At 58.9% G+C, this 20,339-nt stretch overlaps 19 non-coding genes and 2 pseudogenes across 20 annotated transcripts; all 21 read left to right on the forward strand.

Moving 5' to 3' along the window:
• Positions 1 to 192: 192 nt before the first annotated feature.
• On the forward strand, positions 193 to 356 carry LOC144820414 (U1 spliceosomal RNA). Its single transcript, XR_013607743.1, has one exon. It is a non-coding gene; the product is annotated as a U1 spliceosomal RNA (small nuclear RNA).
• An 891-nt stretch (positions 357 to 1,247) lies between these two features.
• On the forward strand, positions 1,248 to 1,411 carry LOC144820415 (U1 spliceosomal RNA). Its single transcript, XR_013607744.1, has one exon. It is a non-coding gene; the product is annotated as a U1 spliceosomal RNA (small nuclear RNA).
• An 891-nt stretch (positions 1,412 to 2,302) lies between these two features.
• Positions 2,303 to 2,466, forward strand: LOC144820416 (U1 spliceosomal RNA). The gene has a single exon (XR_013607745.1). It is a non-coding gene; the product is annotated as a U1 spliceosomal RNA (small nuclear RNA).
• Positions 2,467 to 3,083: 617 nt separating this feature from the next.
• On the forward strand, positions 3,084 to 3,247 carry LOC144820417 (U1 spliceosomal RNA). Its single transcript, XR_013607746.1, has one exon. It is a non-coding gene; the product is annotated as a U1 spliceosomal RNA (small nuclear RNA).
• An 891-nt stretch (positions 3,248 to 4,138) lies between these two features.
• On the forward strand, positions 4,139 to 4,302 carry LOC144820418 (U1 spliceosomal RNA). The gene has a single exon (XR_013607747.1). It is a non-coding gene; the product is annotated as a U1 spliceosomal RNA (small nuclear RNA).
• Positions 4,303 to 5,193: 891 nt separating this feature from the next.
• On the forward strand, positions 5,194 to 5,357 carry LOC144820419 (U1 spliceosomal RNA). Its single transcript, XR_013607748.1, has one exon. It is a non-coding gene; the product is annotated as a U1 spliceosomal RNA (small nuclear RNA).
• A 617-nt stretch (positions 5,358 to 5,974) lies between these two features.
• Positions 5,975 to 6,138, forward strand: LOC144820420 (U1 spliceosomal RNA). The gene has a single exon (XR_013607749.1). It is a non-coding gene; the product is annotated as a U1 spliceosomal RNA (small nuclear RNA).
• Positions 6,139 to 7,029: 891 nt separating this feature from the next.
• On the forward strand, positions 7,030 to 7,193 carry LOC144820424 (U1 spliceosomal RNA). The gene has a single exon (XR_013607750.1). It is a non-coding gene; the product is annotated as a U1 spliceosomal RNA (small nuclear RNA).
• An 891-nt stretch (positions 7,194 to 8,084) lies between these two features.
• Positions 8,085 to 8,248, forward strand: LOC144820425 (U1 spliceosomal RNA). Its single transcript, XR_013607751.1, has one exon. It is a non-coding gene; the product is annotated as a U1 spliceosomal RNA (small nuclear RNA).
• Positions 8,249 to 8,865: 617 nt separating this feature from the next.
• On the forward strand, positions 8,866 to 9,029 carry LOC144820426 (U1 spliceosomal RNA). The gene has a single exon (XR_013607752.1). It is a non-coding gene; the product is annotated as a U1 spliceosomal RNA (small nuclear RNA).
• An 891-nt stretch (positions 9,030 to 9,920) lies between these two features.
• LOC144820427 (U1 spliceosomal RNA) lies at positions 9,921 to 10,084 on the forward strand. The gene has a single exon (XR_013607753.1). It is a non-coding gene; the product is annotated as a U1 spliceosomal RNA (small nuclear RNA).
• A 617-nt stretch (positions 10,085 to 10,701) lies between these two features.
• Positions 10,702 to 10,865, forward strand: LOC144820428 (U1 spliceosomal RNA). The gene has a single exon (XR_013607754.1). It is a non-coding gene; the product is annotated as a U1 spliceosomal RNA (small nuclear RNA).
• Positions 10,866 to 11,482: 617 nt separating this feature from the next.
• Positions 11,483 to 11,646, forward strand: LOC144820429 (U1 spliceosomal RNA). Its single transcript, XR_013607755.1, has one exon. It is a non-coding gene; the product is annotated as a U1 spliceosomal RNA (small nuclear RNA).
• An 891-nt stretch (positions 11,647 to 12,537) lies between these two features.
• On the forward strand, positions 12,538 to 12,701 carry LOC144820430 (U1 spliceosomal RNA). Its single transcript, XR_013607756.1, has one exon. It is a non-coding gene; the product is annotated as a U1 spliceosomal RNA (small nuclear RNA).
• A 617-nt stretch (positions 12,702 to 13,318) lies between these two features.
• LOC144820431 (U1 spliceosomal RNA) lies at positions 13,319 to 13,482 on the forward strand. Its single transcript, XR_013607757.1, has one exon. It is a non-coding gene; the product is annotated as a U1 spliceosomal RNA (small nuclear RNA).
• An 891-nt stretch (positions 13,483 to 14,373) lies between these two features.
• LOC144820432 (U1 spliceosomal RNA) lies at positions 14,374 to 14,537 on the forward strand. Its single transcript, XR_013607758.1, has one exon. It is a non-coding gene; the product is annotated as a U1 spliceosomal RNA (small nuclear RNA).
• Positions 14,538 to 15,428: 891 nt separating this feature from the next.
• LOC144820433 (U1 spliceosomal RNA) lies at positions 15,429 to 15,592 on the forward strand. Its single transcript, XR_013607759.1, has one exon. It is a non-coding gene; the product is annotated as a U1 spliceosomal RNA (small nuclear RNA).
• Positions 15,593 to 16,535: 943 nt separating this feature from the next.
• LOC144818069 (deoxycytidine kinase 2 pseudogene) lies at positions 16,536 to 18,047 on the forward strand (annotated as a pseudogene). The gene has a single exon (XR_013607036.1). The product of XR_013607036.1 is annotated as a deoxycytidine kinase 2 pseudogene (transcript).
• On the forward strand, positions 18,048 to 18,185 carry LOC144820509 (U1 spliceosomal RNA; annotated as a pseudogene).
• Positions 18,186 to 18,802: 617 nt separating this feature from the next.
• Positions 18,803 to 18,966, forward strand: LOC144820434 (U1 spliceosomal RNA). The gene has a single exon (XR_013607760.1). It is a non-coding gene; the product is annotated as a U1 spliceosomal RNA (small nuclear RNA).
• An 891-nt stretch (positions 18,967 to 19,857) lies between these two features.
• LOC144820435 (U1 spliceosomal RNA) lies at positions 19,858 to 20,021 on the forward strand. The gene has a single exon (XR_013607761.1). It is a non-coding gene; the product is annotated as a U1 spliceosomal RNA (small nuclear RNA).
• The last annotated feature ends 318 nt before the right edge of the window (positions 20,022 to 20,339 follow it).

Raw genomic sequence — 20,339 nt, forward strand, 5'->3', positions numbered from 1 at the left:
GGCCTGTGGGAAGCTGCTGTGGGTAGCTGCGCGCTTTCCAAAGTGGGCACAGGGCCCTTGGCTGGGCAACCTTGGGCCTCACAAGGCCCATGCTCTGCCTCGCCCGGCCTCAGGCCTTCCCTGTGTGGATGCCACCCTCGCTCTGCGGGGAGATGCCATGCGGGCCGCCCTCGCCCTGTCCCCTTCCAACTCATACTTACCTGGCAGGGGAGACACCATGATCACGAAGGTGGTTCTCCCAGGGTGAGGCTCATCCATTGCACTTCGGATGTGCTGACCCCTGCGATGTCCCCAAATGCGGGATACTCGACTGCATAATTTCTGGTAGTGGGGGACTGCGTTCGCGCTTTCCCCTGATCTCTGGTTTCAAGAAAGACAAAAAGGGAGAGAAAAATAAAAAGGAGTCTGGAGCACCTTTCGTCGTCTTCTGTGGTCTGTCCAGGGTGCTGCGGCTGGATTGGAAGGGGGCGTGGGCAAGAGGGGATAGCATGCAAAGTGCTGAGCCTGGGGAATGATGGGATAGTTGAAGCCTCCCACTCTGGGGACCTATCCAGAGACAGGGCAGTAGGCCCTGGCCAGGTGACATGTCTGCTCCTTTCGATCGCCAGCCCTGGGGCTGTGGCCTGGCTGCCAGCCACTTGCCTCACCCTAGCCTTCCCGGGCCCAGACTCTGGCTGAGAACCCCAGGCTGTGGCCCGGCGAGGGCTCTGCCCGGCGAGGGTTCTGCTGCGTTTGGGAGCGTTCGGGAAGGCGTGAGGGGCTCGGGGCGAGAACCCCTGCTCGCTTGCTGGCCGCTTTGTCTCTGACTTTCAGCCACAAGCAGTCAACTGGGGCCTAGCCAGGCAACAGGTCACTGCCTACTCTAGAGTTGGCTTCAGTGGCAGGTCTTGAGCATCAAAAGCCCCAAATCTCTGCTTCTGGGCCCAAAATCGACCTGGCAAGCCCCCTTCTGTGAGTGCTGTAGCCCTGGCTTTCCCGCCCGTGTGAGCTGCGTGCAGTATAGTGAAAGCAGGGCCCTGGTGGGCGTGGACATGCAAATTTTGCAGGCCGGCCGAGGCCTGTGGGAAGCTGCTGTGGGTAGCTGCGCGCTTTCCAAAGTGGGCACAGGGCCCTTGGCTGGGCAACCTTGGGCCTCACAAGGCCCATGCTCTGCCTCGCCCGGCCTCAGGCCTTCCCTGTGTGGATGCCACCCTCGCTCTGCGGGGAGATGCCATGCGGGCCGCCCTCGCCCTGTCCCCTTCCAACTCATACTTACCTGGCAGGGGAGACACCATGATCACGAAGGTGGTTCTCCCAGGGTGAGGCTCATCCATTGCACTTCGGATGTGCTGACCCCTGCGATGTCCCCAAATGCGGGATACTCGACTGCATAATTTCTGGTAGTGGGGGACTGCGTTCGCGCTTTCCCCTGATCTCTGGTTTCAAGAAAGACAAAAAGGGAGAGAAAAATAAAAAGGAGTCTGGAGCACCTTTCGTCGTCTTCTGTGGTCTGTCCAGGGTGCTGCGGCTGGATTGGAAGGGGGCGTGGGCAAGAGGGGATAGCATGCAAAGTGCTGAGCCTGGGGAATGATGGGATAGTTGAAGCCTCCCACTCTGGGGACCTATCCAGAGACAGGGCAGTAGGCCCTGGCCAGGTGACATGTCTGCTCCTTTCGATCGCCAGCCCTGGGGCTGTGGCCTGGCTGCCAGCCACTTGCCTCACCCTAGCCTTCCCGGGCCCAGACTCTGGCTGAGAACCCCAGGCTGTGGCCCGGCGAGGGCTCTGCCCGGCGAGGGTTCTGCTGCGTTTGGGAGCGTTCGGGAAGGCGTGAGGGGCTCGGGGCGAGAACCCCTGCTCGCTTGCTGGCCGCTTTGTCTCTGACTTTCAGCCACAAGCAGTCAACTGGGGCCTAGCCAGGCAACAGGTCACTGCCTACTCTAGAGTTGGCTTCAGTGGCAGGTCTTGAGCATCAAAAGCCCCAAATCTCTGCTTCTGGGCCCAAAATCGACCTGGCAAGCCCCCTTCTGTGAGTGCTGTAGCCCTGGCTTTCCCGCCCGTGTGAGCTGCGTGCAGTATAGTGAAAGCAGGGCCCTGGTGGGCGTGGACATGCAAATTTTGCAGGCCGGCCGAGGCCTGTGGGAAGCTGCTGTGGGTAGCTGCGCGCTTTCCAAAGTGGGCACAGGGCCCTTGGCTGGGCAACCTTGGGCCTCACAAGGCCCATGCTCTGCCTCGCCCGGCCTCAGGCCTTCCCTGTGTGGATGCCACCCTCGCTCTGCGGGGAGATGCCATGCGGGCCGCCCTCGCCCTGTCCCCTTCCAACTCATACTTACCTGGCAGGGGAGACACCATGATCACGAAGGTGGTTCTCCCAGGGTGAGGCTCATCCATTGCACTTCGGATGTGCTGACCCCTGCGATGTCCCCAAATGCGGGATACTCGACTGCATAATTTCTGGTAGTGGGGGACTGCGTTCGCGCTTTCCCCTGATCTCTGGTTTCAAGAAAGACAAAAAGGGAGAGAAAAATAAAAAGGAGTCTGGAGCACCCTTTGACGTTTCTTGTCGTCCGTCCAGGGTGCTGTAAGCTGGCTGGAATGGGGAGTGGGCGAGGGCCCATTACATATGCGAATTGACGAGCTTGGGGGATGCTGGGTTAGGGCTTAGAAACGTGCTTCTGGGCCCGATTTCGGCCTGGCAAGCCCTCTTCTCTGCTTGCCGTAGCCTTTGCTTGCGCACAGTTTGGAGGGCCTGACAGATCTGCTTTTGGGCCCGATTTCGACCTGCCAAGCCCTCTGGTGTGCTAGCTGTAGCCCTGGCTTTCCCCCCATGTGAGCTGCGTGCAGAGTAGTGAAAGCAGGGCCCTGATTGGCGCTGCTGGTGGGCGTGGACATGCAAATTTTGCAGGCCGGCCGAGGCCTGTGGGAAGCTGCTGTGGGTAGCTGCGCGCTTTCCAAAGTGGGCACAGGGCCCTTGGCTGGGCAACCTTGGGCCTCACAAGGCCCATGCTCTGCCTCGCCCGGCCTCAGGCCTTCCCTGTGTGGATGCCACCCTCGCTCTGCGGGGAGATGCCATGCGGGCCGCCCTCGCCCTGTCCCCTTCCAACTCATACTTACCTGGCAGGGGAGACACCATGATCACGAAGGTGGTTCTCCCAGGGTGAGGCTCATCCATTGCACTTCGGATGTGCTGACCCCTGCGATGTCCCCAAATGCGGGATACTCGACTGCATAATTTCTGGTAGTGGGGGACTGCGTTCGCGCTTTCCCCTGATCTCTGGTTTCAAGAAAGACAAAAAGGGAGAGAAAAATAAAAAGGAGTCTGGAGCACCTTTCGTCGTCTTCTGTGGTCTGTCCAGGGTGCTGCGGCTGGATTGGAAGGGGGCGTGGGCAAGAGGGGATAGCATGCAAAGTGCTGAGCCTGGGGAATGATGGGATAGTTGAAGCCTCCCACTCTGGGGACCTATCCAGAGACAGGGCAGTAGGCCCTGGCCAGGTGACATGTCTGCTCCTTTCGATCGCCAGCCCTGGGGCTGTGGCCTGGCTGCCAGCCACTTGCCTCACCCTAGCCTTCCCGGGCCCAGACTCTGGCTGAGAACCCCAGGCTGTGGCCCGGCGAGGGCTCTGCCCGGCGAGGGTTCTGCTGCGTTTGGGAGCGTTCGGGAAGGCGTGAGGGGCTCGGGGCGAGAACCCCTGCTCGCTTGCTGGCCGCTTTGTCTCTGACTTTCAGCCACAAGCAGTCAACTGGGGCCTAGCCAGGCAACAGGTCACTGCCTACTCTAGAGTTGGCTTCAGTGGCAGGTCTTGAGCATCAAAAGCCCCAAATCTCTGCTTCTGGGCCCAAAATCGACCTGGCAAGCCCCCTTCTGTGAGTGCTGTAGCCCTGGCTTTCCCGCCCGTGTGAGCTGCGTGCAGTATAGTGAAAGCAGGGCCCTGGTGGGCGTGGACATGCAAATTTTGCAGGCCGGCCGAGGCCTGTGGGAAGCTGCTGTGGGTAGCTGCGCGCTTTCCAAAGTGGGCACAGGGCCCTTGGCTGGGCAACCTTGGGCCTCACAAGGCCCATGCTCTGCCTCGCCCGGCCTCAGGCCTTCCCTGTGTGGATGCCACCCTCGCTCTGCGGGGAGATGCCATGCGGGCCGCCCTCGCCCTGTCCCCTTCCAACTCATACTTACCTGGCAGGGGAGACACCATGATCACGAAGGTGGTTCTCCCAGGGTGAGGCTCATCCATTGCACTTCGGATGTGCTGACCCCTGCGATGTCCCCAAATGCGGGATACTCGACTGCATAATTTCTGGTAGTGGGGGACTGCGTTCGCGCTTTCCCCTGATCTCTGGTTTCAAGAAAGACAAAAAGGGAGAGAAAAATAAAAAGGAGTCTGGAGCACCTTTCGTCGTCTTCTGTGGTCTGTCCAGGGTGCTGCGGCTGGATTGGAAGGGGGCGTGGGCAAGAGGGGATAGCATGCAAAGTGCTGAGCCTGGGGAATGATGGGATAGTTGAAGCCTCCCACTCTGGGGACCTATCCAGAGACAGGGCAGTAGGCCCTGGCCAGGTGACATGTCTGCTCCTTTCGATCGCCAGCCCTGGGGCTGTGGCCTGGCTGCCAGCCACTTGCCTCACCCTAGCCTTCCCGGGCCCAGACTCTGGCTGAGAACCCCAGGCTGTGGCCCGGCGAGGGCTCTGCCCGGCGAGGGTTCTGCTGCGTTTGGGAGCGTTCGGGAAGGCGTGAGGGGCTCGGGGCGAGAACCCCTGCTCGCTTGCTGGCCGCTTTGTCTCTGACTTTCAGCCACAAGCAGTCAACTGGGGCCTAGCCAGGCAACAGGTCACTGCCTACTCTAGAGTTGGCTTCAGTGGCAGGTCTTGAGCATCAAAAGCCCCAAATCTCTGCTTCTGGGCCCAAAATCGACCTGGCAAGCCCCCTTCTGTGAGTGCTGTAGCCCTGGCTTTCCCGCCCGTGTGAGCTGCGTGCAGTATAGTGAAAGCAGGGCCCTGGTGGGCGTGGACATGCAAATTTTGCAGGCCGGCCGAGGCCTGTGGGAAGCTGCTGTGGGTAGCTGCGCGCTTTCCAAAGTGGGCACAGGGCCCTTGGCTGGGCAACCTTGGGCCTCACAAGGCCCATGCTCTGCCTCGCCCGGCCTCAGGCCTTCCCTGTGTGGATGCCACCCTCGCTCTGCGGGGAGATGCCATGCGGGCCGCCCTCGCCCTGTCCCCTTCCAACTCATACTTACCTGGCAGGGGAGACACCATGATCACGAAGGTGGTTCTCCCAGGGTGAGGCTCATCCATTGCACTTCGGATGTGCTGACCCCTGCGATGTCCCCAAATGCGGGATACTCGACTGCATAATTTCTGGTAGTGGGGGACTGCGTTCGCGCTTTCCCCTGATCTCTGGTTTCAAGAAAGACAAAAAGGGAGAGAAAAATAAAAAGGAGTCTGGAGCACCCTTTGACGTTTCTTGTCGTCCGTCCAGGGTGCTGTAAGCTGGCTGGAATGGGGAGTGGGCGAGGGCCCATTACATATGCGAATTGACGAGCTTGGGGGATGCTGGGTTAGGGCTTAGAAACGTGCTTCTGGGTCCGATTTCGGCCTGGCAAGCCCTCTTCTCTGCTTGCCGTAGCCTTTGCTTGCGCACAGTTTGGAGGGCCTGACAGATCTGCTTTTGGGCCCGATTTCGACCTGCCAAGCCCTCTGGTGTGCTAGCTGTAGCCCTGGCTTTCCCCCCATGTGAGCTGCGTGCAGAGTAGTGAAAGCAGGGCCCTGATTGGCGCTGCTGGTGGGCGTGGACATGCAAATTTTGCAGGCCGGCCGAGGCCTGTGGGAAGCTGCTGTGGGTAGCTGCGCGCTTTCCAAAGTGGGCACAGGGCCCTTGGCTGGGCAACCTTGGGCCTCACAAGGCCCATGCTCTGCCTCGCCCGGCCTCAGGCCTTCCCTGTGTGGATGCCACCCTCGCTCTGCGGGGAGATGCCATGCGGGCCGCCCTCGCCCTGTCCCCTTCCAACTCATACTTACCTGGCAGGGGAGACACCATGATCACGAAGGTGGTTCTCCCAGGGTGAGGCTCATCCATTGCACTTCGGATGTGCTGACCCCTGCGATGTCCCCAAATGCGGGATACTCGACTGCATAATTTCTGGTAGTGGGGGACTGCGTTCGCGCTTTCCCCTGATCTCTGGTTTCAAGAAAGACAAAAAGGGAGAGAAAAATAAAAAGGAGTCTGGAGCACCTTTCGTCGTCTTCTGTGGTCTGTCCAGGGTGCTGCGGCTGGATTGGAAGGGGGCGTGGGCAAGAGGGGATAGCATGCAAAGTGCTGAGCCTGGGGAATGATGGGATAGTTGAAGCCTCCCACTCTGGGGACCTATCCAGAGACAGGGCAGTAGGCCCTGGCCAGGTGACATGTCTGCTCCTTTCGATCGCCAGCCCTGGGGCTGTGGCCTGGCTGCCAGCCACTTGCCTCACCCTAGCCTTCCCGGGCCCAGACTCTGGCTGAGAACCCCAGGCTGTGGCCCGGCGAGGGCTCTGCCCGGCGAGGGTTCTGCTGCGTTTGGGAGCGTTCGGGAAGGCGTGAGGGGCTCGGGGCGAGAACCCCTGCTCGCTTGCTGGCCGCTTTGTCTCTGACTTTCAGCCACAAGCAGTCAACTGGGGCCTAGCCAGGCAACAGGTCACTGCCTACTCTAGAGTTGGCTTCAGTGGCAGGTCTTGAGCATCAAAAGCCCCAAATCTCTGCTTCTGGGCCCAAAATCGACCTGGCAAGCCCCCTTCTGTGAGTGCTGTAGCCCTGGCTTTCCCGCCCGTGTGAGCTGCGTGCAGTATAGTGAAAGCAGGGCCCTGGTGGGCGTGGACATGCAAATTTTGCAGGCCGGCCGAGGCCTGTGGGAAGCTGCTGTGGGTAGCTGCGCGCTTTCCAAAGTGGGCACAGGGCCCTTGGCTGGGCAACCTTGGGCCTCACAAGGCCCATGCTCTGCCTCGCCCGGCCTCAGGCCTTCCCTGTGTGGATGCCACCCTCGCTCTGCGGGGAGATGCCATGCGGGCCGCCCTCGCCCTGTCCCCTTCCAACTCATACTTACCTGGCAGGGGAGACACCATGATCACGAAGGTGGTTCTCCCAGGGTGAGGCTCATCCATTGCACTTCGGATGTGCTGACCCCTGCGATGTCCCCAAATGCGGGATACTCGACTGCATAATTTCTGGTAGTGGGGGACTGCGTTCGCGCTTTCCCCTGATCTCTGGTTTCAAGAAAGACAAAAAGGGAGAGAAAAATAAAAAGGAGTCTGGAGCACCTTTCGTCGTCTTCTGTGGTCTGTCCAGGGTGCTGCGGCTGGATTGGAAGGGGGCGTGGGCAAGAGGGGATAGCATGCAAAGTGCTGAGCCTGGGGAATGATGGGATAGTTGAAGCCTCCCACTCTGGGGACCTATCCAGAGACAGGGCAGTAGGCCCTGGCCAGGTGACATGTCTGCTCCTTTCGATCGCCAGCCCTGGGGCTGTGGCCTGGCTGCCAGCCACTTGCCTCACCCTAGCCTTCCCGGGCCCAGACTCTGGCTGAGAACCCCAGGCTGTGGCCCGGCGAGGGCTCTGCCCGGCGAGGGTTCTGCTGCGTTTGGGAGCGTTCGGGAAGGCGTGAGGGGCTCGGGGCGAGAACCCCTGCTCGCTTGCTGGCCGCTTTGTCTCTGACTTTCAGCCACAAGCAGTCAACTGGGGCCTAGCCAGGCAACAGGTCACTGCCTACTCTAGAGTTGGCTTCAGTGGCAGGTCTTGAGCATCAAAAGCCCCAAATCTCTGCTTCTGGGCCCAAAATCGACCTGGCAAGCCCCCTTCTGTGAGTGCTGTAGCCCTGGCTTTCCCGCCCGTGTGAGCTGCGTGCAGTATAGTGAAAGCAGGGCCCTGGTGGGCGTGGACATGCAAATTTTGCAGGCCGGCCGAGGCCTGTGGGAAGCTGCTGTGGGTAGCTGCGCGCTTTCCAAAGTGGGCACAGGGCCCTTGGCTGGGCAACCTTGGGCCTCACAAGGCCCATGCTCTGCCTCGCCCGGCCTCAGGCCTTCCCTGTGTGGATGCCACCCTCGCTCTGCGGGGAGATGCCATGCGGGCCGCCCTCGCCCTGTCCCCTTCCAACTCATACTTACCTGGCAGGGGAGACACCATGATCACGAAGGTGGTTCTCCCAGGGTGAGGCTCATCCATTGCACTTCGGATGTGCTGACCCCTGCGATGTCCCCAAATGCGGGATACTCGACTGCATAATTTCTGGTAGTGGGGGACTGCGTTCGCGCTTTCCCCTGATCTCTGGTTTCAAGAAAGACAAAAAGGGAGAGAAAAATAAAAAGGAGTCTGGAGCACCCTTTGACGTTTCTTGTCGTCCGTCCAGGGTGCTGTAAGCTGGCTGGAATGGGGAGTGGGCGAGGGCCCATTACATATGCGAATTGACGAGCTTGGGGGATGCTGGGTTAGGGCTTAGAAACGTGCTTCTGGGTCCGATTTCGGCCTGGCAAGCCCTCTTCTCTGCTTGCCGTAGCCTTTGCTTGCGCACAGTTTGGAGGGCCTGACAGATCTGCTTTTGGGCCCGATTTCGACCTGCCAAGCCCTCTGGTGTGCTAGCTGTAGCCCTGGCTTTCCCCCCATGTGAGCTGCGTGCAGAGTAGTGAAAGCAGGGCCCTGATTGGCGCTGCTGGTGGGCGTGGACATGCAAATTTTGCAGGCCGGCCGAGGCCTGTGGGAAGCTGCTGTGGGTAGCTGCGCGCTTTCCAAAGTGGGCACAGGGCCCTTGGCTGGGCAACCTTGGGCCTCACAAGGCCCATGCTCTGCCTCGCCCGGCCTCAGGCCTTCCCTGTGTGGATGCCACCCTCGCTCTGCGGGGAGATGCCATGCGGGCCGCCCTCGCCCTGTCCCCTTCCAACTCATACTTACCTGGCAGGGGAGACACCATGATCACGAAGGTGGTTCTCCCAGGGTGAGGCTCATCCATTGCACTTCGGATGTGCTGACCCCTGCGATGTCCCCAAATGCGGGATACTCGACTGCATAATTTCTGGTAGTGGGGGACTGCGTTCGCGCTTTCCCCTGATCTCTGGTTTCAAGAAAGACAAAAAGGGAGAGAAAAATAAAAAGGAGTCTGGAGCACCTTTCGTCGTCTTCTGTGGTCTGTCCAGGGTGCTGCGGCTGGATTGGAAGGGGGCGTGGGCAAGAGGGGATAGCATGCAAAGTGCTGAGCCTGGGGAATGATGGGATAGTTGAAGCCTCCCACTCTGGGGACCTATCCAGAGACAGGGCAGTAGGCCCTGGCCAGGTGACATGTCTGCTCCTTTCGATCGCCAGCCCTGGGGCTGTGGCCTGGCTGCCAGCCACTTGCCTCACCCTAGCCTTCCCGGGCCCAGACTCTGGCTGAGAACCCCAGGCTGTGGCCCGGCGAGGGCTCTGCCCGGCGAGGGTTCTGCTGCGTTTGGGAGCGTTCGGGAAGGCGTGAGGGGCTCGGGGCGAGAACCCCTGCTCGCTTGCTGGCCGCTTTGTCTCTGACTTTCAGCCACAAGCAGTCAACTGGGGCCTAGCCAGGCAACAGGTCACTGCCTACTCTAGAGTTGGCTTCAGTGGCAGGTCTTGAGCATCAAAAGCCCCAAATCTCTGCTTCTGGGCCCAAAATCGACCTGGCAAGCCCCCTTCTGTGAGTGCTGTAGCCCTGGCTTTCCCGCCCGTGTGAGCTGCGTGCAGTATAGTGAAAGCAGGGCCCTGGTGGGCGTGGACATGCAAATTTTGCAGGCCGGCCGAGGCCTGTGGGAAGCTGCTGTGGGTAGCTGCGCGCTTTCCAAAGTGGGCACAGGGCCCTTGGCTGGGCAACCTTGGGCCTCACAAGGCCCATGCTCTGCCTCGCCCGGCCTCAGGCCTTCCCTGTGTGGATGCCACCCTCGCTCTGCGGGGAGATGCCATGCGGGCCGCCCTCGCCCTGTCCCCTTCCAACTCATACTTACCTGGCAGGGGAGACACCATGATCACGAAGGTGGTTCTCCCAGGGTGAGGCTCATCCATTGCACTTCGGATGTGCTGACCCCTGCGATGTCCCCAAATGCGGGATACTCGACTGCATAATTTCTGGTAGTGGGGGACTGCGTTCGCGCTTTCCCCTGATCTCTGGTTTCAAGAAAGACAAAAAGGGAGAGAAAAATAAAAAGGAGTCTGGAGCACCCTTTGACGTTTCTTGTCGTCCGTCCAGGGTGCTGTAAGCTGGCTGGAATGGGGAGTGGGCGAGGGCCCATTACATATGCGAATTGACGAGCTTGGGGGATGCTGGGTTAGGGCTTAGAAACGTGCTTCTGGGCCCGATTTCGGCCTGGCAAGCCCTCTTCTCTGCTTGCCGTAGCCTTTGCTTGCGCACAGTTTGGAGGGCCTGACAGATCTGCTTTTGGGCCCGATTTCGACCTGCCAAGCCCTCTGGTGTGCTAGCTGTAGCCCTGGCTTTCCCCCCATGTGAGCTGCGTGCAGAGTAGTGAAAGCAGGGCCCTGATTGGCGCTGCTGGTGGGCGTGGACATGCAAATTTTGCAGGCCGGCCGAGGCCTGTGGGAAGCTGCTGTGGGTAGCTGCGCGCTTTCCAAAGTGGGCACAGGGCCCTTGGCTGGGCAACCTTGGGCCTCACAAGGCCCATGCTCTGCCTCGCCCGGCCTCAGGCCTTCCCTGTGTGGATGCCACCCTCGCTCTGCGGGGAGATGCCATGCGGGCCGCCCTCGCCCTGTCCCCTTCCAACTCATACTTACCTGGCAGGGGAGACACCATGATCACGAAGGTGGTTCTCCCAGGGTGAGGCTCATCCATTGCACTTCGGATGTGCTGACCCCTGCGATGTCCCCAAATGCGGGATACTCGACTGCATAATTTCTGGTAGTGGGGGACTGCGTTCGCGCTTTCCCCTGATCTCTGGTTTCAAGAAAGACAAAAAGGGAGAGAAAAATAAAAAGGAGTCTGGAGCACCCTTTGACGTTTCTTGTCGTCCGTCCAGGGTGCTGTAAGCTGGCTGGAATGGGGAGTGGGCGAGGGCCCATTACATATGCGAATTGACGAGCTTGGGGGATGCTGGGTTAGGGCTTAGAAACGTGCTTCTGGGTCCGATTTCGGCCTGGCAAGCCCTCTTCTCTGCTTGCCGTAGCCTTTGCTTGCGCACAGTTTGGAGGGCCTGACAGATCTGCTTTTGGGCCCGATTTCGACCTGCCAAGCCCTCTGGTGTGCTAGCTGTAGCCCTGGCTTTCCCCCCATGTGAGCTGCGTGCAGAGTAGTGAAAGCAGGGCCCTGATTGGCGCTGCTGGTGGGCGTGGACATGCAAATTTTGCAGGCCGGCCGAGGCCTGTGGGAAGCTGCTGTGGGTAGCTGCGCGCTTTCCAAAGTGGGCACAGGGCCCTTGGCTGGGCAACCTTGGGCCTCACAAGGCCCATGCTCTGCCTCGCCCGGCCTCAGGCCTTCCCTGTGTGGATGCCACCCTCGCTCTGCGGGGAGATGCCATGCGGGCCGCCCTCGCCCTGTCCCCTTCCAACTCATACTTACCTGGCAGGGGAGACACCATGATCACGAAGGTGGTTCTCCCAGGGTGAGGCTCATCCATTGCACTTCGGATGTGCTGACCCCTGCGATGTCCCCAAATGCGGGATACTCGACTGCATAATTTCTGGTAGTGGGGGACTGCGTTCGCGCTTTCCCCTGATCTCTGGTTTCAAGAAAGACAAAAAGGGAGAGAAAAATAAAAAGGAGTCTGGAGCACCTTTCGTCGTCTTCTGTGGTCTGTCCAGGGTGCTGCGGCTGGATTGGAAGGGGGCGTGGGCAAGAGGGGATAGCATGCAAAGTGCTGAGCCTGGGGAATGATGGGATAGTTGAAGCCTCCCACTCTGGGGACCTATCCAGAGACAGGGCAGTAGGCCCTGGCCAGGTGACATGTCTGCTCCTTTCGATCGCCAGCCCTGGGGCTGTGGCCTGGCTGCCAGCCACTTGCCTCACCCTAGCCTTCCCGGGCCCAGACTCTGGCTGAGAACCCCAGGCTGTGGCCCGGCGAGGGCTCTGCCCGGCGAGGGTTCTGCTGCGTTTGGGAGCGTTCGGGAAGGCGTGAGGGGCTCGGGGCGAGAACCCCTGCTCGCTTGCTGGCCGCTTTGTCTCTGACTTTCAGCCACAAGCAGTCAACTGGGGCCTAGCCAGGCAACAGGTCACTGCCTACTCTAGAGTTGGCTTCAGTGGCAGGTCTTGAGCATCAAAAGCCCCAAATCTCTGCTTCTGGGCCCAAAATCGACCTGGCAAGCCCCCTTCTGTGAGTGCTGTAGCCCTGGCTTTCCCGCCCGTGTGAGCTGCGTGCAGTATAGTGAAAGCAGGGCCCTGGTGGGCGTGGACATGCAAATTTTGCAGGCCGGCCGAGGCCTGTGGGAAGCTGCTGTGGGTAGCTGCGCGCTTTCCAAAGTGGGCACAGGGCCCTTGGCTGGGCAACCTTGGGCCTCACAAGGCCCATGCTCTGCCTCGCCCGGCCTCAGGCCTTCCCTGTGTGGATGCCACCCTCGCTCTGCGGGGAGATGCCATGCGGGCCGCCCTCGCCCTGTCCCCTTCCAACTCATACTTACCTGGCAGGGGAGACACCATGATCACGAAGGTGGTTCTCCCAGGGTGAGGCTCATCCATTGCACTTCGGATGTGCTGACCCCTGCGATGTCCCCAAATGCGGGATACTCGACTGCATAATTTCTGGTAGTGGGGGACTGCGTTCGCGCTTTCCCCTGATCTCTGGTTTCAAGAAAGACAAAAAGGGAGAGAAAAATAAAAAGGAGTCTGGAGCACCCTTTGACGTTTCTTGTCGTCCGTCCAGGGTGCTGTAAGCTGGCTGGAATGGGGAGTGGGCGAGGGCCCATTACATATGCGAATTGACGAGCTTGGGGGATGCTGGGTTAGGGCTTAGAAACGTGCTTCTGGGTCCGATTTCGGCCTGGCAAGCCCTCTTCTCTGCTTGCCGTAGCCTTTGCTTGCGCACAGTTTGGAGGGCCTGACAGATCTGCTTTTGGGCCCGATTTCGACCTGCCAAGCCCTCTGGTGTGCTAGCTGTAGCCCTGGCTTTCCCCCCATGTGAGCTGCGTGCAGAGTAGTGAAAGCAGGGCCCTGATTGGCGCTGCTGGTGGGCGTGGACATGCAAATTTTGCAGGCCGGCCGAGGCCTGTGGGAAGCTGCTGTGGGTAGCTGCGCGCTTTCCAAAGTGGGCACAGGGCCCTTGGCTGGGCAACCTTGGGCCTCACAAGGCCCATGCTCTGCCTCGCCCGGCCTCAGGCCTTCCCTGTGTGGATGCCACCCTCGCTCTGCGGGGAGATGCCATGCGGGCCGCCCTCGCCCTGTCCCCTTCCAACTCATACTTACCTGGCAGGGGAGACACCATGATCACGAAGGTGGTTCTCCCAGGGTGAGGCTCATCCATTGCACTTCGGATGTGCTGACCCCTGCGATGTCCCCAAATGCGGGATACTCGACTGCATAATTTCTGGTAGTGGGGGACTGCGTTCGCGCTTTCCCCTGATCTCTGGTTTCAAGAAAGACAAAAAGGGAGAGAAAAATAAAAAGGAGTCTGGAGCACCTTTCGTCGTCTTCTGTGGTCTGTCCAGGGTGCTGCGGCTGGATTGGAAGGGGGCGTGGGCAAGAGGGGATAGCATGCAAAGTGCTGAGCCTGGGGAATGATGGGATAGTTGAAGCCTCCCACTCTGGGGACCTATCCAGAGACAGGGCAGTAGGCCCTGGCCAGGTGACATGTCTGCTCCTTTCGATCGCCAGCCCTGGGGCTGTGGCCTGGCTGCCAGCCACTTGCCTCACCCTAGCCTTCCCGGGCCCAGACTCTGGCTGAGAACCCCAGGCTGTGGCCCGGCGAGGGCTCTGCCCGGCGAGGGTTCTGCTGCGTTTGGGAGCGTTCGGGAAGGCGTGAGGGGCTCGGGGCGAGAACCCCTGCTCGCTTGCTGGCCGCTTTGTCTCTGACTTTCAGCCACAAGCAGTCAACTGGGGCCTAGCCAGGCAACAGGTCACTGCCTACTCTAGAGTTGGCTTCAGTGGCAGGTCTTGAGCATCAAAAGCCCCAAATCTCTGCTTCTGGGCCCAAAATCGACCTGGCAAGCCCCCTTCTGTGAGTGCTGTAGCCCTGGCTTTCCCGCCCGTGTGAGCTGCGTGCAGTATAGTGAAAGCAGGGCCCTGGTGGGCGTGGACATGCAAATTTTGCAGGCCGGCCGAGGCCTGTGGGAAGCTGCTGTGGGTAGCTGCGCGCTTTCCAAAGTGGGCACAGGGCCCTTGGCTGGGCAACCTTGGGCCTCACAAGGCCCATGCTCTGCCTCGCCCGGCCTCAGGCCTTCCCTGTGTGGATGCCACCCTCGCTCTGCGGGGAGATGCCATGCGGGCCGCCCTCGCCCTGTCCCCTTCCAACTCATACTTACCTGGCAGGGGAGACACCATGATCACGAAGGTGGTTCTCCCAGGGTGAGGCTCATCCATTGCACTTCGGATGTGCTGACCCCTGCGATGTCCCCAAATGCGGGATACTCGACTGCATAATTTCTGGTAGTGGGGGACTGCGTTCGCGCTTTCCCCTGATCTCTGGTTTCAAGAAAGACAAAAAGGGAGAGAAAAATAAAAAGGAGTCTGGAGCACCTTTCGTCGTCTTCTGTGGTCTGTCCAGGGTGCTGCGGCTGGATTGGAAGGGGGCGTGGGCAAGAGGGGATAGCATGCAAAGTGCTGAGCCTGGGGAATGATGGGATAGTTGAAGCCTCCCACTCTGGGGACCTATCCAGAGACAGGGCAGTAGGCCCTGGCCAGGTGACATGTCTGCTCCTTTCGATCGCCAGCCCTGGGGCTGTGGCCTGGCTGCCAGCCACTTGCCTCACCCTAGCCTTCCCGGGCCCAGACTCTGGCTGAGAACCCCAGGCTGTGGCCCGGCGAGGGCTCTGCCCGGCGAGGGTTCTGCTGCGTTTGGGAGCGTTCGGGAAGGCGTGAGGGGCTCGGGGCGAGAACCCCTGCTCGCTTGCTGGCCGCTTTGTCTCTGACTTTCAGCCACAAGCAGTCAACTGGGGCCTAGCCAGGCAACAGGTCACTGCCTACTCTAGAGTTGGCTTCAGTGGCAGGTCTTGAGCATCAAAAGCCCCAAATCTCTGCTTCTGGGCCCAAAATCGACCTGGCAAGCCCCCTTCTGTGAGTGCTGTAGCCCTGGCTTTCCCGCCCGTGTGAGCTGCGTGCAGTATAGTGAAAGCAGGGCCCTGGTGGGCGTGGACATGCAAATTTTGCAGGCCGGCCGAGGCCTGTGGGAAGCTGCTGTGGGTAGCTGCGCGCTTTCCAAAGTGGGCACAGGGCCCTTGGCTGGGCAACCTTGGGCCTCACAAGGCCCATGCTCTGCCTCGCCCGGCCTCAGGCCTTCCCTGTGTGGATGCCACCCTCGCTCTGCGGGGAGATGCCATGCGGGCCGCCCTCGCCCTGTCCCCTTCCAACTCATACTTACCTGGCAGGGGAGACACCATGATCACGAAGGTGGTTCTCCCAGGGTGAGGCTCATCCATTGCACTTCGGATGTGCTGACCCCTGCGATGTCCCCAAATGCGGGATACTCGACTGCATAATTTCTGGTAGTGGGGGACTGCGTTCGCGCTTTCCCCTGATCTCTGGTTTCAAGAAAGACAAAAAGGGAGAGAAAAATAAAAAGGAGTCTGGAGCACCTTTCGTCGTCTTCTGTGGTCTGTCCAGGGTGCTGCGGCTGGATTGGAAGGGGGCGTGGGCAAGAGGGGATAGCATGCAAAGTGCTGAGCCTGGGGAATGATGGGATAGTTGAAGCCTCCCACTCTGGGGACCTATCCAGAGACAGGGCAGTAGGCCCTGGCCAGGTGACATGTCTGCTCCTTTCGATCGCCAGCCCTGGGGCTGTGGCCTGGCTGCCAGCCACTTGCCTCACCCTAGCCTTCCCGGGCCCAGACTCTGGCTGAGAACCCCAGGCTGTGGCCCGGCGAGGGCTCTGCCCGGCGAGGGTTCTGCTGCGTTTGGGAGCGTTCGGGAAGGCGTGAGGGGCTCGGGGCGAGAACCCCTGCTCGCTTGCTGGCCGCTTTGTCTCTGACTTTCAGCCACAAGCAGTCAACTGGGGCCTAGCCAGGCAACAGGTCACTGCCTACTCTAGAGTTGGCTTCAGTGGCAGGTCTTGAGCATCAAAAGCCCCAAATCTCTGCTTCTGGGCCCAAAATCGACCTGGCAAGCCCCCTTCTGTGAGTGCTGTAGCCCTGGCTTTCCCGCCCGTGTGAGCTGCGTGCAGTATAGTGAAAGCAGGGCCCTGGTGGGCGTGGACATGCAAATTTTGCAGGCCGGCCGAGGCCTGTGGGAAGCTGCTGTGGGTAGCTGCGCGCTTTCCAAAGTGGGCACAGGGCCCTTGGCTGGGCAACCTTGGGCCTCACAAGGCCCATGCTCTGCCTCGCCCGGCCTCAGGCCTTCCCTGTGTGGATGCCACCCTCGCTCTGCGGGGAGATGCCATGCGGGCCGCCCTCGCCCTGTCCCCTTCCAACTCATACTTACCTGGCAGGGGAGACACCATGATCACGAAGGTGGTTCTCCCAGTGAACTGAGCACCATTAACGCGAGCAGCGGCACGCAGGGTCCCCTCACAGCACCGACATGGCGACACCCCCGAAAAGGATGTGCATCAGCCCAGTTTTCGAGAGCAGCTTTGACAAGCGGTCCAGGAAGCTGTCCATCGAGGGGAACATCGCCGCTGGAAAATCTACGTTTGTTCGTATGCTGGAGAAAGCAAGTGATGAGTGGGAGATTATTCCTGAACCTATCGCAAGGTGGTGCAACGTGCAAACAAATGAAGATGAACACGAGGAACTTTCAACTTCTCAGAAAAGTGGTGGCAACTTGCTCCAAATGCTGTACGATAAGCCTACTCGATGGGCTTACACTTTCCAGACCTATGCTTGTTTGAGTAGAGTAAGGGCGCAGTTAAAGCCGGTGTCAGCAAAACTACAAGAAGCTGAGCGACCTGTACAATTTTTTGAAAGATCAGTTTACAGTGACCGGTATGTGTTTGCGTCCAACTTGTTTGAATCTGGGAACATCAATGAAACTGAATGGGCAATTTATCAGGACTGGCATACGTGGCTTTTGAATCAATTTGAGTCTGAGATCGAGCTGGATGGAATGATCTACCTTAGAAGTACACCTGAGAAATGTATGGAACGTTTGCGCTATAGGGGCAGGGAAGAAGAGCAGGGAATTGAGCTGGAATATCTAGAAAAACTTCACTTCAAACATGAAATGTGGCTCCATTCAAGAACCATGAATGTTGACTTTGAAAACCTCCGGGATATTCCAATCTTGGTCTTAGACGTTAATGAGGACTTCAAAAATGACAAGATTAAACAGGAAGATTTACTGGAAAAGGTCAAGATATTTCTGAATTCACTTTAACCTCTGAAGAACCTCGCCAAAGAAACTTTGCTCTTGGAAACTCACTAAAAGCCAGACTGTACAAGAAAAAGCAGTCCCTAATTATTGCACATATTTGTATATATGTATTGCATTTTAATGTTTTGTATGAAATGAATACTGATGTATTGGAATGTCTAAATCGGACAAAATGTTTATGGTGCTATTTTATTGTAACTTGCTGCTTTGATTTTATGTATATAATGTTCATTTTAAGGTGACCTCCCTGGAAAAGAGGGCGGATTGCATGAAGTTTCCCCAATACACAAAGACCACAGTCCTGCCTTTACTCCAAAGCACTCCAAATTTCTGCTCTCACTTACACCCCTGTAAGTGTTACGCTACAGCACCCATGGTACAGATTATTTGAACCGTTTTGATGGGCTACTAGATGTGACTGCTCATGGGTGTTTGTTCCTCCTTGTAGGCTGGTGGGGCAGGCGAATCCCTGCCTCGTCGACTTGTACAAGACTAACCCCCTTAGCTCTTTTCCTGCAAGCTCGAAGAACCTAGATTGTTGTCTTAGTTGTAAAACTTTGCATTAATAAGTTGGGTGTCAAGACCAATCCATGCAGATCGGACTTGATTGTTTTTAATAAAAAAACTTTTTGGTCAAAAAAAAAAAAAAAAAAAAAAAAAAAAAAAAAAAAAAAAGGTGGTTCTCCCAGGGTGAGGCTCATCCATTGCACTTCGGATGTGCTGACCCCTGCGATGTCCCCAAATGCGGGATACTCGACTGCATAATTTCTGGTAGTGGGGGACTGCGTTCGCGCTTTCCCCTGATCTCTGGTTTCAAGAAAGACAAAAAGGGAGAGAAAAATAAAAAGGAGTCTGGAGCACCCTTTGACGTTTCTTGTCGTCCGTCCAGGGTGCTGTAAGCTGGCTGGAATGGGGAGTGGGCGAGGGCCCATTACATATGCGAATTGACGAGCTTGGGGGATGCTGGGTTAGGGCTTAGAAACGTGCTTCTGGGCCCGATTTCGGCCTGGCAAGCCCTCTTCTCTGCTTGCCGTAGCCTTTGCTTGCGCACAGTTTGGAGGGCCTGACAGATCTGCTTTTGGGCCCGATTTCGACCTGCCAAGCCCTCTGGTGTGCTAGCTGTAGCCCTGGCTTTCCCCCCATGTGAGCTGCGTGCAGAGTAGTGAAAGCAGGGCCCTGATTGGCGCTGCTGGTGGGCGTGGACATGCAAATTTTGCAGGCCGGCCGAGGCCTGTGGGAAGCTGCTGTGGGTAGCTGCGCGCTTTCCAAAGTGGGCACAGGGCCCTTGGCTGGGCAACCTTGGGCCTCACAAGGCCCATGCTCTGCCTCGCCCGGCCTCAGGCCTTCCCTGTGTGGATGCCACCCTCGCTCTGCGGGGAGATGCCATGCGGGCCGCCCTCGCCCTGTCCCCTTCCAACTCATACTTACCTGGCAGGGGAGACACCATGATCACGAAGGTGGTTCTCCCAGGGTGAGGCTCATCCATTGCACTTCGGATGTGCTGACCCCTGCGATGTCCCCAAATGCGGGATACTCGACTGCATAATTTCTGGTAGTGGGGGACTGCGTTCGCGCTTTCCCCTGATCTCTGGTTTCAAGAAAGACAAAAAGGGAGAGAAAAATAAAAAGGAGTCTGGAGCACCTTTCGTCGTCTTCTGTGGTCTGTCCAGGGTGCTGCGGCTGGATTGGAAGGGGGCGTGGGCAAGAGGGGATAGCATGCAAAGTGCTGAGCCTGGGGAATGATGGGATAGTTGAAGCCTCCCACTCTGGGGACCTATCCAGAGACAGGGCAGTAGGCCCTGGCCAGGTGACATGTCTGCTCCTTTCGATCGCCAGCCCTGGGGCTGTGGCCTGGCTGCCAGCCACTTGCCTCACCCTAGCCTTCCCGGGCCCAGACTCTGGCTGAGAACCCCAGGCTGTGGCCCGGCGAGGGCTCTGCCCGGCGAGGGTTCTGCTGCGTTTGGGAGCGTTCGGGAAGGCGTGAGGGGCTCGGGGCGAGAACCCCTGCTCGCTTGCTGGCCGCTTTGTCTCTGACTTTCAGCCACAAGCAGTCAACTGGGGCCTAGCCAGGCAACAGGTCACTGCCTACTCTAGAGTTGGCTTCAGTGGCAGGTCTTGAGCATCAAAAGCCCCAAATCTCTGCTTCTGGGCCCAAAATCGACCTGGCAAGCCCCCTTCTGTGAGTGCTGTAGCCCTGGCTTTCCCGCCCGTGTGAGCTGCGTGCAGTATAGTGAAAGCAGGGCCCTGGTGGGCGTGGACATGCAAATTTTGCAGGCCGGCCGAGGCCTGTGGGAAGCTGCTGTGGGTAGCTGCGCGCTTTCCAAAGTGGGCACAGGGCCCTTGGCTGGGCAACCTTGGGCCTCACAAGGCCCATGCTCTGCCTCGCCCGGCCTCAGGCCTTCCCTGTGTGGATGCCACCCTCGCTCTGCGGGGAGATGCCATGCGGGCCGCCCTCGCCCTGTCCCCTTCCAACTCATACTTACCTGGCAGGGGAGACACCATGATCACGAAGGTGGTTCTCCCAGGGTGAGGCTCATCCATTGCACTTCGGATGTGCTGACCCCTGCGATGTCCCCAAATGCGGGATACTCGACTGCATAATTTCTGGTAGTGGGGGACTGCGTTCGCGCTTTCCCCTGATCTCTGGTTTCAAGAAAGACAAAAAGGGAGAGAAAAATAAAAAGGAGTCTGGAGCACCTTTCGTCGTCTTCTGTGGTCTGTCCAGGGTGCTGCGGCTGGATTGGAAGGGGGCGTGGGCAAGAGGGGATAGCATGCAAAGTGCTGAGCCTGGGGAATGATGGGATAGTTGAAGCCTCCCACTCTGGGGACCTATCCAGAGACAGGGCAGTAGGCCCTGGCCAGGTGACATGTCTGCTCCTTTCGATCGCCAGCCCTGGGGCTGTGGCCTGGCTGCCAGCCACTTGCCTCACCCTAGCCTTCCCGGGCCCAGACTCTGG

Source organism: Lissotriton helveticus, chromosome 2_1 (assembly GCF_964261635.1).
Source record: "Lissotriton helveticus chromosome 2_1, aLisHel1.1, whole genome shotgun sequence".
NCBI lineage: Eukaryota > Metazoa > Chordata > Amphibia > Caudata > Salamandridae > Lissotriton > Lissotriton helveticus.